Raw genomic sequence first — 13516 nt, forward strand, 5'->3', positions numbered from 1 at the left:
ACTGCTCACACTTCTAGAAATTATTATATAATTTAGGAAATTGAACCTCGGAGAAGTTAAGTCATTTGTATGATTCTAAAGCCAAATTTCCAAAATTGTGCCTGTATCTGTACACTACACATTCACACACACACACACACACACACACACACACACACACACACACACAGACCCCTACACCCCAGGTATATTTGTAGGAAAAGGCTCGGGATTAACTAGCAATTCTTTATCACTAGGGAATATCAGTGAAGTGCAGTTTCGTTTCAACCGAACTAAAATTTATTGTGCATCTATTCTGCGGTAGTTAGAGGGTGGAGAGAGGGATCACGAAAGATCTTGACTTTGACGATCTCACAATAGAGTCAGAAGGACAGACGTGGAGACATAATTTTATTCTGTGGAAAGTGGCAGGGGAGGTGCCTGGGTTTTGTCTATGTCTGGCCATGATCATCACGAACCCAGGGACATCAGCCTTGACCATTTCTGTGTTGCAGTGCTCCATTCATGCATGTTGTTAATTAGCTGAGTGCCTCTACCGGGTGGTGAGCTGTGTAAGGCACTGGAGGTACCAAGATGGCCATACCACAGACCCTCCTCCAGGAGCTCAACATTTAGAGACCACAGACGTCTAGAGACAAGGTCCAGGGAGCCCGGGCCATTTGGTCATTGCCTCCTATCAGAGAGCTTATTCACAGAGATTTTATAGCCTCTCTATGAGCAATTTGCTCAATTTATTCTTCAAAATTGTCTCCATCAATTATCTTATCAGAGTTGCTTTGATTCCTCTTTTGCTATTTTGCCAATCCATAAAAATGCTGAAGGTAGGGGTTTTCCTTGACTCCAAACACACTCTGGAAAATGCCTGCTAAGACACACCTCCTCCTCTGCATTACTGCGGTGGGAAGTATTTTGTAAATTTCCTTTGCTTTTTGAGGAGAGAGGATGACTTTTACCTGAAACAGGCTTCCTCAATTACCTTAGAAGCTCCCATCTGCTATCAAATGTCTCCCAGGGCAGCAGTTCAAGTTAAGAATTATCTTCCTGCAGTCTCCCCAAGATCTTGCTAATTCAATGTTTCAGGCCCATTTATGTCTGAAATTTAGGAGCAGGACTGTATAGTTAAACACTCTGGGCTTCTCACTCCCTGCTCTAAACATGGGTCATTTGGTTAATAAAAAAGGCAAGTGTGCTCCATATTTACTAAGTAAATAAAGTGTGGGAGAAGAGATTATTCATTGCAGCTTTCTTTTTAAAAATGAGGATTTCCTTGAAAAGTTCCTTAGAAACATAGCTATCTTATCTCTCAACTGAATTTTTGAGCTCTGACGGTGATAATTTGCTATGCGATGTCGGGAAGGTCATTTAAACTCTCTTGGCATCAGCGTACCTGTATTGACAATGAGGGTTAGGTGAGGTGCCCTCTAAGTTTTTATTTCAGCCTTAACATTTGTTAATTCTGTTGTTTGAAAGCAAGGATCAATTCTTAAGTTTTCTGAAAGCTTCAGCCAGCCCTGCACCAGCCCAGCAGCCAGCATAGACTAGCTACAAGTAAGTATGAATTTGTAGGTTTACAAAATCTCAGAGTTCAAAGGGACCATCAAGGGCATGGAGCCCAACCCCCTCTGGTGACACCTGAATGCCTTCTACAACATCCCCACCCTGTGGCCAATTGTCTACAGGTGAAAACTTCTAAACCTTACTATGCTCAAGTTGACCAATTTTTTTCTGTGAGCTATTGCAAAGTTCTTTCTTCAGTTCTACCAAAATCTTCTGCTCTGTAGTTTCCACTAATGGGTCTGAATTCAACCACTTACAACTTCATTAAAGATTATATTTCCTTTTTACATACCAATTCTTTGAATATTTGACAATGCCCGACACAAATATCCTTGTCTTCAGGAAAAACAACCCTGGTTATTTAAAGCTTTCTTGGTGTGGTATGTTCTGAGCCTCTTCTAAATTCTGATCACTTTCTTCTTAATTTGACCCAGATTGTCGATGCCCATCTTACCAGCCTGCAGGACTTAGCAAATGTCCTCGGTGATCTTCAGTGACAGAATTTGAAACTGACTTTTCGGGAGAGAGAAAGATAGCCTGACAAGAGATCACTGTAATCTGAGAAAAAAAAAAAAAAAACACAAAACACAAAAAACGAAAAACAAAAAACAACAAAACTGACAGGAAACTGAGCGAAGAGGGAAACAGAAAACTAGTATCAGTTGGATTTATTATGTCTTGCTTTAAAAGCATTATCTCAACTAAGGTAGTCATTAAGTCCTTCCCATTGTACACTTTTAGTTACTCACACAAGATGAGTACATGGTAGACCTGGGATTCCAACAAATTTTCCAAGGTTCAAAAATCCTCCAGGTAAAACAGAGATTGCAGATATGTTGTACAAGAAGAACTGCAGTTTGACAAATAATAGGATGAATGGGATGGGAAAAACTGTCTCCTAGATGGTTTTCAAATGGAATTTGTTTTTGAAAATTCTGTAGGGAGTGGCTGCCTAGGTTGGGACTACCAGATGGAAATGTGGTAAAGTGGCAATGGGGTTTTCATGCCCCCTTTTAGAAATAAGAGTGAGTTCTCTATTTTGGTGTATGGTATTTTTTCTCTTAGGCTAGCTCCGTCCTTCTGACAAGGGGCCAAAGAAAGGGTATTTGTCTTTAGGCCACTACAGAGTACTCACTGGCTTTGGGGAGGCATTGCAAGTCGATAGTCCACAACCGCTCCAATTTCTGGGTAAACAGACTTTTGCACATATGCTCTCATTAGTTTGGTCTCAATTGCTTTTTCTTGGAAAATATTATACATAGAACAACAATCATCTGGAACTTCTTCCCACACCAAGCACAGAACAGTGTCCATTCCCTGGGGACTTCTACCACTCTACAATCAATCTTCAAGAGAACAAGACAAATTGTCAGGAAAACCTTGAGTTGGGGAACAAAAGAACAGTGTTTAAGATGACAGGACAGGGTGCAAATGGGTTCCTGAGCATAGCAGATATGTAATTTGGGACATATGATTGGCCCATATTTGTGAGCACTTCAGAGGGTCAAAGGGAACACTGTGCATTTTTAAGCCTTTTCCCTCCCTATGTTTCCATTGCCTAAATCATACCCTCTTGCATCTCTGCCAAACATGTCCATGTGATCATGGCTGCCACACGGGGAAATACAAGGAGTGGGCTTTGGAATGAGGCAGCCCTGGGTTCAAGGCCATTTTTTAGCTGTATAACCTTACTTAGATTCTTTGAGTTCGGTTTTTTTTCATAAGGACTCCTATCTTGAAGAGTGACTGAGGTTTACATATAATATACATATGTGCTGTCTATCAAAACTCTCATCTGCATATTGCAAGCAGTCAATAAACAAATCGTTGCATTAATAACAATTGCTTCCACTACTGTTATTTCTATTTCTGTGGAAGGGCAGGTAACGTGATCAAGACTTTGAGCACTAACGTAGAGCATTCCGGCGTCTCTGGATCAGACAATACGTGTTTCGCTAACCAGTTACCTGGTGCAGCAGCCTTCAACGCCATGGACTGCTGAGTGTTTGCCAGGTGGCTAGCAGCACGCTGTCCTCCCTAGTGCCCACCACGATCTTGAAATGCCCCAAGTTCACGTCTGGCCTTCTGGCCTCACGACTCGCCATCACTCCTTTGGTTAGAGATGCCATCCCCTCCAAGGCCTCTCAAAAATGCATCCACATTTGGCCATTTTAGCACCTGCCCTCACATTAGAATAAAAGAAGTTGGCCGATGTCCAGGACAGGCCGGGTTTGCGGAAGTTGGAGGTGGGGGAGGAGAAAAGGAAGACATGTGAGGTGCTAATGACAAGGAGGAAGATGTGGTCACCAGGTATCAGGGGCAGGAGGCACCAAGGAGGGCGTGAGGGAGGGAGCGCAGGTGAACCTTCCTGTGGAAAACGGGGGTAGTTCTCTGTGGTGAATCACCTGTCCGGGGTTCCCCAGCATCACAAACAGCCGCTGCAGCCTGGGAGCGCTTGAGGATGGAGGGTGTGGGTGTGTGGACCAGGGGCCCGGACATCTGGGTTCTCGACTGTTCTGGGCTTACTTCCACCTCGCTCTGGTTTGCTGTGAGATCACGGCCGTGGATATTCCCTCTTTGCACCCATTTCCTCATTTGTCTGTTGGAGTGTCAGTGTGTGTGAGGTGAGGGGCGGCAGAGGTGTTTACATCTGTGATTCTGTCCCACCGTGATTCTGCACGGGCAGAAGAGGAACAGAAAAATGAGACTGAGAAAGGATGGGCAAGAGTAATCGTTTGTTGGTTCAGTCAGTCAGTGCAGGGGGCATAGAGAGAACCCCTGAACCTGAGGAAGACACCCTCCCTGCTCCAGGGAGAACTGTCAGCTAGTCAGGGGGGGCTTTAAGAAAACAGACCACAGCCCTGGGGCATGCTGTGACCCTACGGAGAGAAATGCTAAGGCAGAGGGAGGTCAAAGTGCTGAACACTTGGCCTTTGACCCAGGGCAGAGGGGAACTGAGAGAGTGCTGGAAGATTCTGTGCGGCCCTTCCCCTGCTCTGCTTCCTTTGGGCCTTCCTTCCTTCCTGCGCCCCAGGTGTCAGGGGACCTGGGGCAGACTTTTGCTTTCTTCCTCCTTGTAAATTTACATCCTTTCTTCTGAAATAAAAGGTTACTAAGGCAATGGAAATGCCATCTAAGTAAGGGAATCAGGAAACATTCCTAAAGAAAAAAAAATGATACTGACAACTTCTTCAAGTTGAGAACTTGTGGAAATTTCCAAGCCTGCCATTTTTGTTATTTCTCATCTACTTCCTATTAAGGATAAAGGAGGAGGAGGATGACGATGATGACAACAGTGATGGCAATGATAAGTACACTAATACTAATAACTAAGATTTATTAAGCCCATAATTTTCCTTGCATTATGTGTGTCACTAGTTCTACTCTCGTACCAATTTTACACATGAAACCGAGACACAGGCTAGGATATGATCACACAGTATTCAAACCAAGGTGAGTCTGAACTGAGAGTCTGAGCTCTTAACTGCTCTGCCTGCCCTACGTGTGGCTTCATGGTCTTACACTCTGGTGTGTTGGTCTTCCCAGGGAGGTGGAAGGGACTGGGCTCTAACAAACAAGTGACTTACTTAGTGGAGAAGGTTGGTGTGGCAGCTGTGAAGAGGAGAAGAAAGCAGGCCAAATCTCTGGGGTCAGCAAGGGAAAAATGAAATGCATCCCTGGAGCTGTGGCTAAGTGAGCCAGGCAAGAAGGATTCTGCTGCCTGCTGCTCCCCATGCACGTCCTGACTATCCTCCTAGGAAGGCAAAAAGGGAGAAGAAAAGATAGACTTCTGGAAAGATTCCTGCTGGGGATTGCCACCTGTATTTTAAGGACTCCAATATACCCCAGTTTGCAGTCCACATCCCCTCTGGAGGTATCTTCCAGCCCCGTCCATCCTCTGGAAACAGATGACTGTTTCCAAAAATTCATTAGCTAGTCACTTTCAGTAGCTGCAAATGTCAGAAACCGAAAAGCATCTTTCCCTTCTAGCTGGCTTCACAGGTGCATGTGAGTTTACACAGTAGCCCTAGGGTGGAAGAGGGAAACTCCCTTTTTACCCTGCTCAAGCAAAAAGGTAGGCAGCTTGGCAACCTCCTTCTCTGTGTCTGGTCCTGTTCCACATCTGCTCTCTGGAAATTGCATGGGAAACATTATCATGACCTCCATTTTATGACCTCACCTCCAAAAATGTGTTTAATGAGATTCCCGCCAATAAATGAGATGCATCTTGAAACTGAAGACAATTGAAACAGAGAGTTTGGGGGCTCTTTGGAGGCTTTTTGGTTTTTCATAGCTAGAGTGCTATATATAGCTGCAGTTTTTAAGTTCCTATTTACAGTGAAACACAGCTTCTTGCTTTCTCTGAAAAAGGTGCTTGAACTCACAAATAAGGGCGCTGTCACCCAAAATACCTGCGTCCAGATCAGTATGAGTTGCCTGTTAGAAGGCCACAGGCATGGAGAGACTCACGTGGGGGGAATGAAGTCCGTTCCCATCCAGCATCCTTCCCATTTAACCCTCCCCTGCCCTCCCACACCACACTCTTCTTCCACATCCTTTCTCTGAATTACTATTTTAATGAGGGAGTTACAGAATGCTATTAGTATGATGATAGAATTCATATCTGGCCTTCCCCACAGTTCCTACTTGAGTAATTTTCTAATTTTGAGTACCCGTATTTTCATTGGTTTTGAGTTAACAGGTGCCGAGTAAAGAACCCTCGACTTGTAGGAAGATGAAAGGGCACTCACATTCCAGCTTTACACTTGAGTTTTGTGTCCTTGGCCAAGTTCCTTTTGTTTCCTCATTTGTACATAGGATTGGGGAATATTAAATAAGCTAGGTGGAAGTATTTATCAGTAAGTTGCAGGTTAGTAAAGACTATAAAGTTAGTTGAATATTACCAAAATTATTCTAGATATTACATGCTGGGTGCTGAATAAATATGTATTGCTGCAAACATCAAAGATACATTATCATGCATTATGTTCAGAATGTATAGTGTGCATGGGTGGCAAATAAGATTCTAAAATAGCTGAACTGTGATTGAAGTTTTTTTTTTTTAATCAGTTTATTGGTAGCGTTGACTTTGATCATTGGTTAAGGTGGTGTTCTCTAAGTTTCTCTAGTGTAGTTTATGTGTGATGGTTAGGTTCATGTGTCAGCTTGGCCAGGTGATGGTGCCCAGGTTCTGGTCAAACAAGCACTGGCCTCTTACTGCAGGGACATTTGCGGCTGATTAATAAACCAGAATGCTGGTTTATTAAATCATCAGTCAATAGACTGCATCTGTGACTGACTACATCAACCAAGGGCTTGTCTTCCGCAATGAGAGTGTTCAATCAGCTGCATTTAATCCAGTCAGTTGAAGACTTTTGAGGGAGAAAGAGAACCCTCATTTCTTCTTTGGCTGGTCAGCATCTCCTGCTGCCTGCCCTACAGAATTTGGACTCATGCATTCTCACAGTTGTCTGAGACACTTATATAAAATCTTATATTTACATATATCTCTGTTGGTTCTGTTTCCTTAGAGAATCCTAACTAATACACGTTTACATGTGCAATTACTAAACAATTTGTGGAGAAGGCCCAATGGGATCAACTGAGTCCATGTGACCCTAATGAGATCATTAGGACTGAAATCACTTGTGACATTACTACCCAAAATGCACAAAATGAATCTGATCATAAGGAAATGTCAGTCAGACAAAGCCAAATTGAGGAACTGCCTACGAAACAAGTGTCAGTGTCATACAAGACAAAGTAAGGCTGAGGAACCATTCCCAATTTAAAACGAATAAGGAACATGGCATCTAAATGCAATAGGAGATCCTGAATTAGATCCTGGACTACAAAAGAAATTACTATAAAGGAAATTATTGGGAAAATTGGTGAAATTTGATTAAGATGTGTAGATGAATTAATAATGTTCTACCAATGTTAAATATCCTGATTTTTGTAATCGTAATGTGGTTGTGTATGTAAATGCCCTTGCTCTTAAGAAATGCACTTTGAAGTATTTAGGGGCAAGATGTGTGCACCTTACTGTTACATGTTTCAGAATATATATATATATACACATATATATACACACACACACATATACACACATATATCTATGAGAGAGAGGGAGAATATTAAACAAATGTAAAATTTTAACAACTAGGAGAAGGGTATATAGGCTTATTTTTTATTTTGTTGCAAAATTAATATGTTTGAAATGATTTCAAAACCAAAACTTGAGAAAAATCAAATTAGAAACCAATATACTTCAAGAGAGGTGAATGTGTTTGCATGAATTCTATTGGTAGAGATTGTGATTTTGTTGTTGTGATTGTCTTCACAGGGCATATATAATTATTGCTCCTTTTTCATTGTGGTGACTGAGAAGGGGGTAGGGACCCAGAAAGAAAAATCTAAACATTTTATTTAAGCTCTCTTTCCCAAAATTTTGAACATATTTGCCCTCTTAACTTTCAGGTATTCAGGAAGCAACTAACCAAGTTTTATTGATCATCTACTATGTTTCAGCACCATTCTAGGTTATGGAACACAGCATTGAATGATGTCTTGTTCCTTTGCTCAAAGAGTTTATAGTCCAAATGGGGAGACAATCATGTCACAAGTAGTTATAATCCAGAGTTGCAGGGACTATAGAATATAGAGGCATAAAATGCTATTGAGGACGAAATAAACTGGAGAGTAAAAAGAGTCTTCATAAGGAGATGACATGGACATATCAGTAGAATTAGCAGACAGAAGAGGGCATTTCACATGGAGAAAAACATGGTAGTCTGAACAATATATGCAGTATATAAAGCAAAAAGTTGGTGTGGAGAAAATCTAGGGTGCATGTTGGAGTGAAAGACGGAAAAGCTAGAAAAGAAGGTTGAAACCATACTTTGGAGAATTTTTTCATCCATGCTTGGGAGTTTGATTTCAGCATTTTCTTTATGATCCCAGTAACAGACATCTGAGCGTCCCCCAAATCTTCCAGTTCATGTTGATGAGTCACCATTTTCTTTCAATTTGGGATGAACAGGCTCGAGCTACACTGAAAAACTCAATGAAAACTTCCTCCTATAACTCTGCTGGATTCTTATTGGTGGAGAAACACACATTTCCCCTGGTCTTTCCTTGTTACCAGTTTCTCTTCTGGATTCTTGATCTCACTAGTATCTTACCATTTATTCTTCCTACGTTGGGTCAACCAAATGAGGAACCTCATCCTCTTTCTTATTTTGACTTAAGCTTCAGAGACAAAAGAGGGAGGTTTCTTGGTGTTACTATGCAGAAAACCACAGGAAACCAATGAGGTCTCAATTTCCCAGAGTTCTATAGACTCACTTGAAAGGGAAATTCTCATTGGCTGAAGCTCTCCTCATGGATTTCTAGGTTGCCATGTTGCCCAACCCCTCACTCTTCATGTATTCCTCTCTTTCTCCTCCATTTCTAGGCCCCTCCCTACCTCTATTTTAGGCCTCACCTGAGAAAACTTCTTGGAGTTGTTCCAACTTCAAATACACAGCAATTTATTTTTCACCCAAACTCTCAGCTCTGTCAACCTTAAAATTTATACAAAGGTAATTATGGTTTTCTCCTAAACAAAAGGCCATTTATTTGGGTTTTCAACTTTCGACAGCTAAAGAATCAGCAGAAGCTTTGAAATTATAATCCTTCCTTTTATCTGATTCAATATCTGGGCATGGCTTCACCTGACTTTGCAAGGAAAGGAGCAGTATGAAGATTTATCCTTCCAATAATGTGCATTTTTTTTTTTTTTTTTTTTTACCTTTTGGAGGGCAAATGTGGTTATAATTAATTATTTACTAAAGGAGTAATTATTTTTCTTTGTACTACATTTCTTCCCTTGGACAGAAAGCTTTTGTGAGGGAAAGCACATGGGCATTGGAGCCCGACAAATTTGAGGTCATACCTTGACCTGCTCTAATGAATTGAAGGACTTTATTTAAAGTACTCAAGCACTCAGGGACCCAGTTTTGTCATCTGTAAAGTAGGAGTGGAAATATCTGCCTTATATGGTTGTGGCAAATATGAGACATAGTTAATTTTAAAGCATCTGCTTAATGCAAAATAGGAATTTGATAGAGTGTACTTACTATTAAGACCATTTAGCTTCAAGGGAAATGATAAATACAGCAACTTATATTAAGCTAACAATGTGTTAGACACTGTCAGGTATGTCATAAACATCATTTCATTTATTCTTTGTAATAATATGAGATAGATATTATGTCTTTATTTTATAGCTGAGGAACCTGAGGCATAGAGTCATTAAGATGATAGGAAAAAACAATGAACGTGAAATCATCTGATCAGTCTAACATTACTTGATAATTACTATATATCTCCTTCTTGGTAAATGATGCCATCTACCCAGTTCCTCAATCTAGAACTCTAGGAATCCTCCTGGACTTTCGTATTTCCCTCATACTTCAAAACTGGTGCCTTACTTTTATTCTTATTTTTATTTTGGAGTAATAAAAATGTTCAAAAATTGATTGAGGTGATGAATGCACAACTGTATGATGATACTGTGAACAACTATTTTACACTTTGGATGACTGTATGGTATGTGAATATATTTCAATTAAAAAATGGTAAAAACAAAAATAAAACAAAACAAAAAAAAGCTGATGCTTTAGCAAATCCACCTCCCAAATACATCTGAATCCATACACTGTTCTTGACCTTCATGGCTATGCCTGTTGTCAAAATCACCCTTACTTGGATTTCTGCAGCAACTTCTTAACAAGAGGACTTGTCTCATCTCTTATCCTCTACAACTTATGTTTCTATGCAGGAGCCAAAGGGATATTTTAAAATATGTAAATCTGAAACAACAATGAAATACCACTACACACCTTTTAGGATAGCTAAACTCCCAAGGACTGACATCATGAAATGCTGGAGAGAATGTAGAGCAACAGGAACTCTCATTCATTGTTGGTGGAATGCAAAAGGGTACAGCCACACTGGAAGACAATCTGGCTGTTTCGTACAAAACTAACCATTGACATCCCATCCAATCCAGCAACCTTGCTCCTAGGTATATATGAAAATGAGTTGAAAACTTATGTCCACACAAATACTTGCACACAAATGTTTATAGCAGCTTTATACATAAGTGCCCCAAAGTGGAAGCAAACAAGATGTACTTCAGTATGTGAAAGGATAAACAAACTCTGGTGCATCCATACAATAAATTATTATTCAGTGTGCTGGTTTGTATATACTGCATCCCTCAGAAAAAGCCATGTTCTTTGATGCAATCTTGTGGTGGCAGATTGATTAATGTTTTTGATTAGGGTGTGACCTCTTGATTGAATGTTTCCATGGAGATTTTACCCTGCCCATTCATGGTGGGTCTTGGTTAGTTTACTGGAGTCCTTTAAAAATAGCTGACAAAGGCCCAGATGTTGGCTGATGCTGTCTGATGCGGGTTGCTGGTGCTGAGTTCCAACTTGGCGGGCCGGGGCCAGGGAACCTGGTCAGCCCCTGGGGGAGGCGATGGGCATGGGCAGTAGCGCCCTCCACAGCCCCCCCCCCAGGGAACCTGGCCAGCCCCTGGAGAGGGTAGTGGGCATGGGCAGTAATACCCTCCACAGCCCCCCGGGCCTGAGAAAGTGGAGCTGGATGCAGGCCCCATCTCCCTCACCCAAAATACAACCGTTAGAGGAAGCTTGCCAGAGAAAACCACCCCCTTTATCTTGCCCGCACACTCCCTGTTGCCAGAGCAACTCCCGCCACCGCCAGTGCGCATACACCGTTGCCAGAGCAACTCCCGCCCTTTTCAAACGACCTCCGCGCCCTCTCAGAACCAATCCTAGCCTTTATCCCCTCAGCATTGCCTTGTAAGGACCCCACACCCCTGACACCGACCCCGCCCTCTATGCCACCCTATATAACTTGTGCTCACCCCTGAATAAAGGCTTTTTTTTCTACTACCTTGAAAAGAGAGTGTCTTGCGTCCCTCTCTCACCACCCTCCACACCTTGCACGCCTCCGCCGGGGACTCGGCCAAGTCCCCCGCCTCACCTTCGCCTCCGGGAAGAGCTGCCGCCGGTACCCCTCAAGCAACGCTGAGCGCAGAGGGTTCCGTGACTGCATGCCCATAGCTGCGACCGCAACTGGTGCCCCGTGTGAGGCACATCTACTCATCCCCTCTCCACACAATGGTCCAGCAAATCGCCCGCTCGCCCGGACGCCTCTCCATCTCCCCTTCCCCTCGCCTGCAAGGTAAGGGCCGCCTCTCCCTCGCCGCTCCGCGCCGGAAGCCGCCTCTCCCTTGCCGAATTATCCCGGCTACAAATACTGTTGCCCCCGACTACCTCTCATCTTCTCTTTCTATGACCCCCATTCCTCCTAACACTCTCCCTCTACCCCTTCATTACTTTGGTGTAGTCCTCTGTGTCTTCGTTTCTCTGTTAGCGCAGTGTGCCTCGCCGTGACCGCCCCCCCAGACTGTTCCCATTACCAGAGAGTCCTACTTTCTGTTCTCGTCGTCTTCTTCGGCCTCGCGGCCACGGTTTACCTCATTCTCCTTGCTCGGTAGACAACCCCCCCCTCCTTTCCCCTCCGCTATGGGTAATCGTCTATCCGCACGCCAAGCACCTCAAGTTCGCGCTCTGGCGGGTCTTCTGGACACACATCGCTGTAAGGTGTCTGTCCGGCAGCTGCAAGTATACTGGGACCTCCTGCTGCCCTTTAACCCATGGCTCACCACTTGCCATCTTTGGGACCCTGTCACTTATAATCGCCTTATTGATCGGGTCACCAATGCCATGGAACATGAGAACAAGCGCTTCCCTCCCGGCTTGCTCCCCACCTTAATAACCGTCCGCTCCTGCCTTCAAGGCTCCCTCCCCCCTGATCAAGGCCCCATTAAATCCAAGGAGGCCCTGTCGACTCAATCAACAGATTCGGACAGTGAGACCAATGCGGACCACGATTCGGACACAGAATCCTTAGTCGAGCAGATTAACAACGCGCTCGAAGTCACCCCCCAAAAACGGAACAATACCGAGTCTCACCAAAATGGCGAACTTCCTCCTTCTTCTTCCACCGAAGGGAGGAAGTGCTCCAGCGATGACGTCAGCCCTGAGCCGGGCCGGAAACCGCATGCGCTTTACCCCGCCTTTCCACAGGGCGGAGCTGGCCCGCCATCTTACGCCTTAGCTACGCCCACTGCGCCGCCATCTTGCGACACTTGGGGCCTCCCGCTTCCGCTTCCCCCTTCGGCAGACTCTTGGATTGCGCCGCCGCAACCCATACCCACCCCCCACTCATGACCCGCCTTCCTCTCCCCCTTAGAGCCGCTGCCGGCGGCTGCCGCCGCCCCTCCCGCCCCGCCGGCAAACAACCCCTGGCTGCCTTCTACACCTCAAGGCAACCCTTGGGGCAACGCTGCCCCTGCCCCCACTCCCGTGCCAGGCCCTCTGCAAGCGCGTCCTCCTTTCCCTCGCGCTTTTCGCTGCTTTCCCCTTAACGTTACCCCACCACCCCAACCTTTTCTGCCCCCCTCTCATTACTCCTCTCTCCTCCTCAGCCTTATCCAAGCGGCCTTCACCTCAGTGAATTCCTCCCACCCCAATCTTACCTCCTCCTGTTGGCTTTGCCTCTCCACCTCCTCCTCCCTGTATGAGCCCGTCACCTCCAACCTCTCCTTTTCGGAAAATACAGAGAATAGCTCCTCGGAATGCAATTGGAATACCTCTGCCGTCCCCCTAACCTTTCATTCAGTTTCCTCCACAGGAAAGTGCATCCGCCCTCTCTCATACAACTCTCCCAACCTCACAGCTTGTGCCAACTACTCATCCCCCGACAGCTCTGGCAAATTTCTTATTCCCCACAACTCCTCCCAATGGCTCTGCTCCTCTACAGGACTTACCCCCTGCCTTAACGTGCGAACCCTCAGTACAACTCATGAAACTTGCCT

At 44.3% G+C, this 13516-nt stretch overlaps 1 pseudogene; it reads right to left on the minus strand.

Annotated features, from left to right (window-relative positions):
- Positions 1 to 3662, minus strand: part of LOC119508902 — a 29848-nt pseudogene extending 26186 nt beyond the window's left edge.
- Between the last annotated feature and the right edge of the window lie 9854 nt (positions 3663 to 13516).

This window comes from Choloepus didactylus, chromosome 14, assembly GCF_015220235.1.
Source record: "Choloepus didactylus isolate mChoDid1 chromosome 14, mChoDid1.pri, whole genome shotgun sequence".
In the NCBI taxonomy this organism is placed as follows: Eukaryota; Metazoa; Chordata; class Mammalia; order Pilosa; family Megalonychidae; genus Choloepus; species Choloepus didactylus.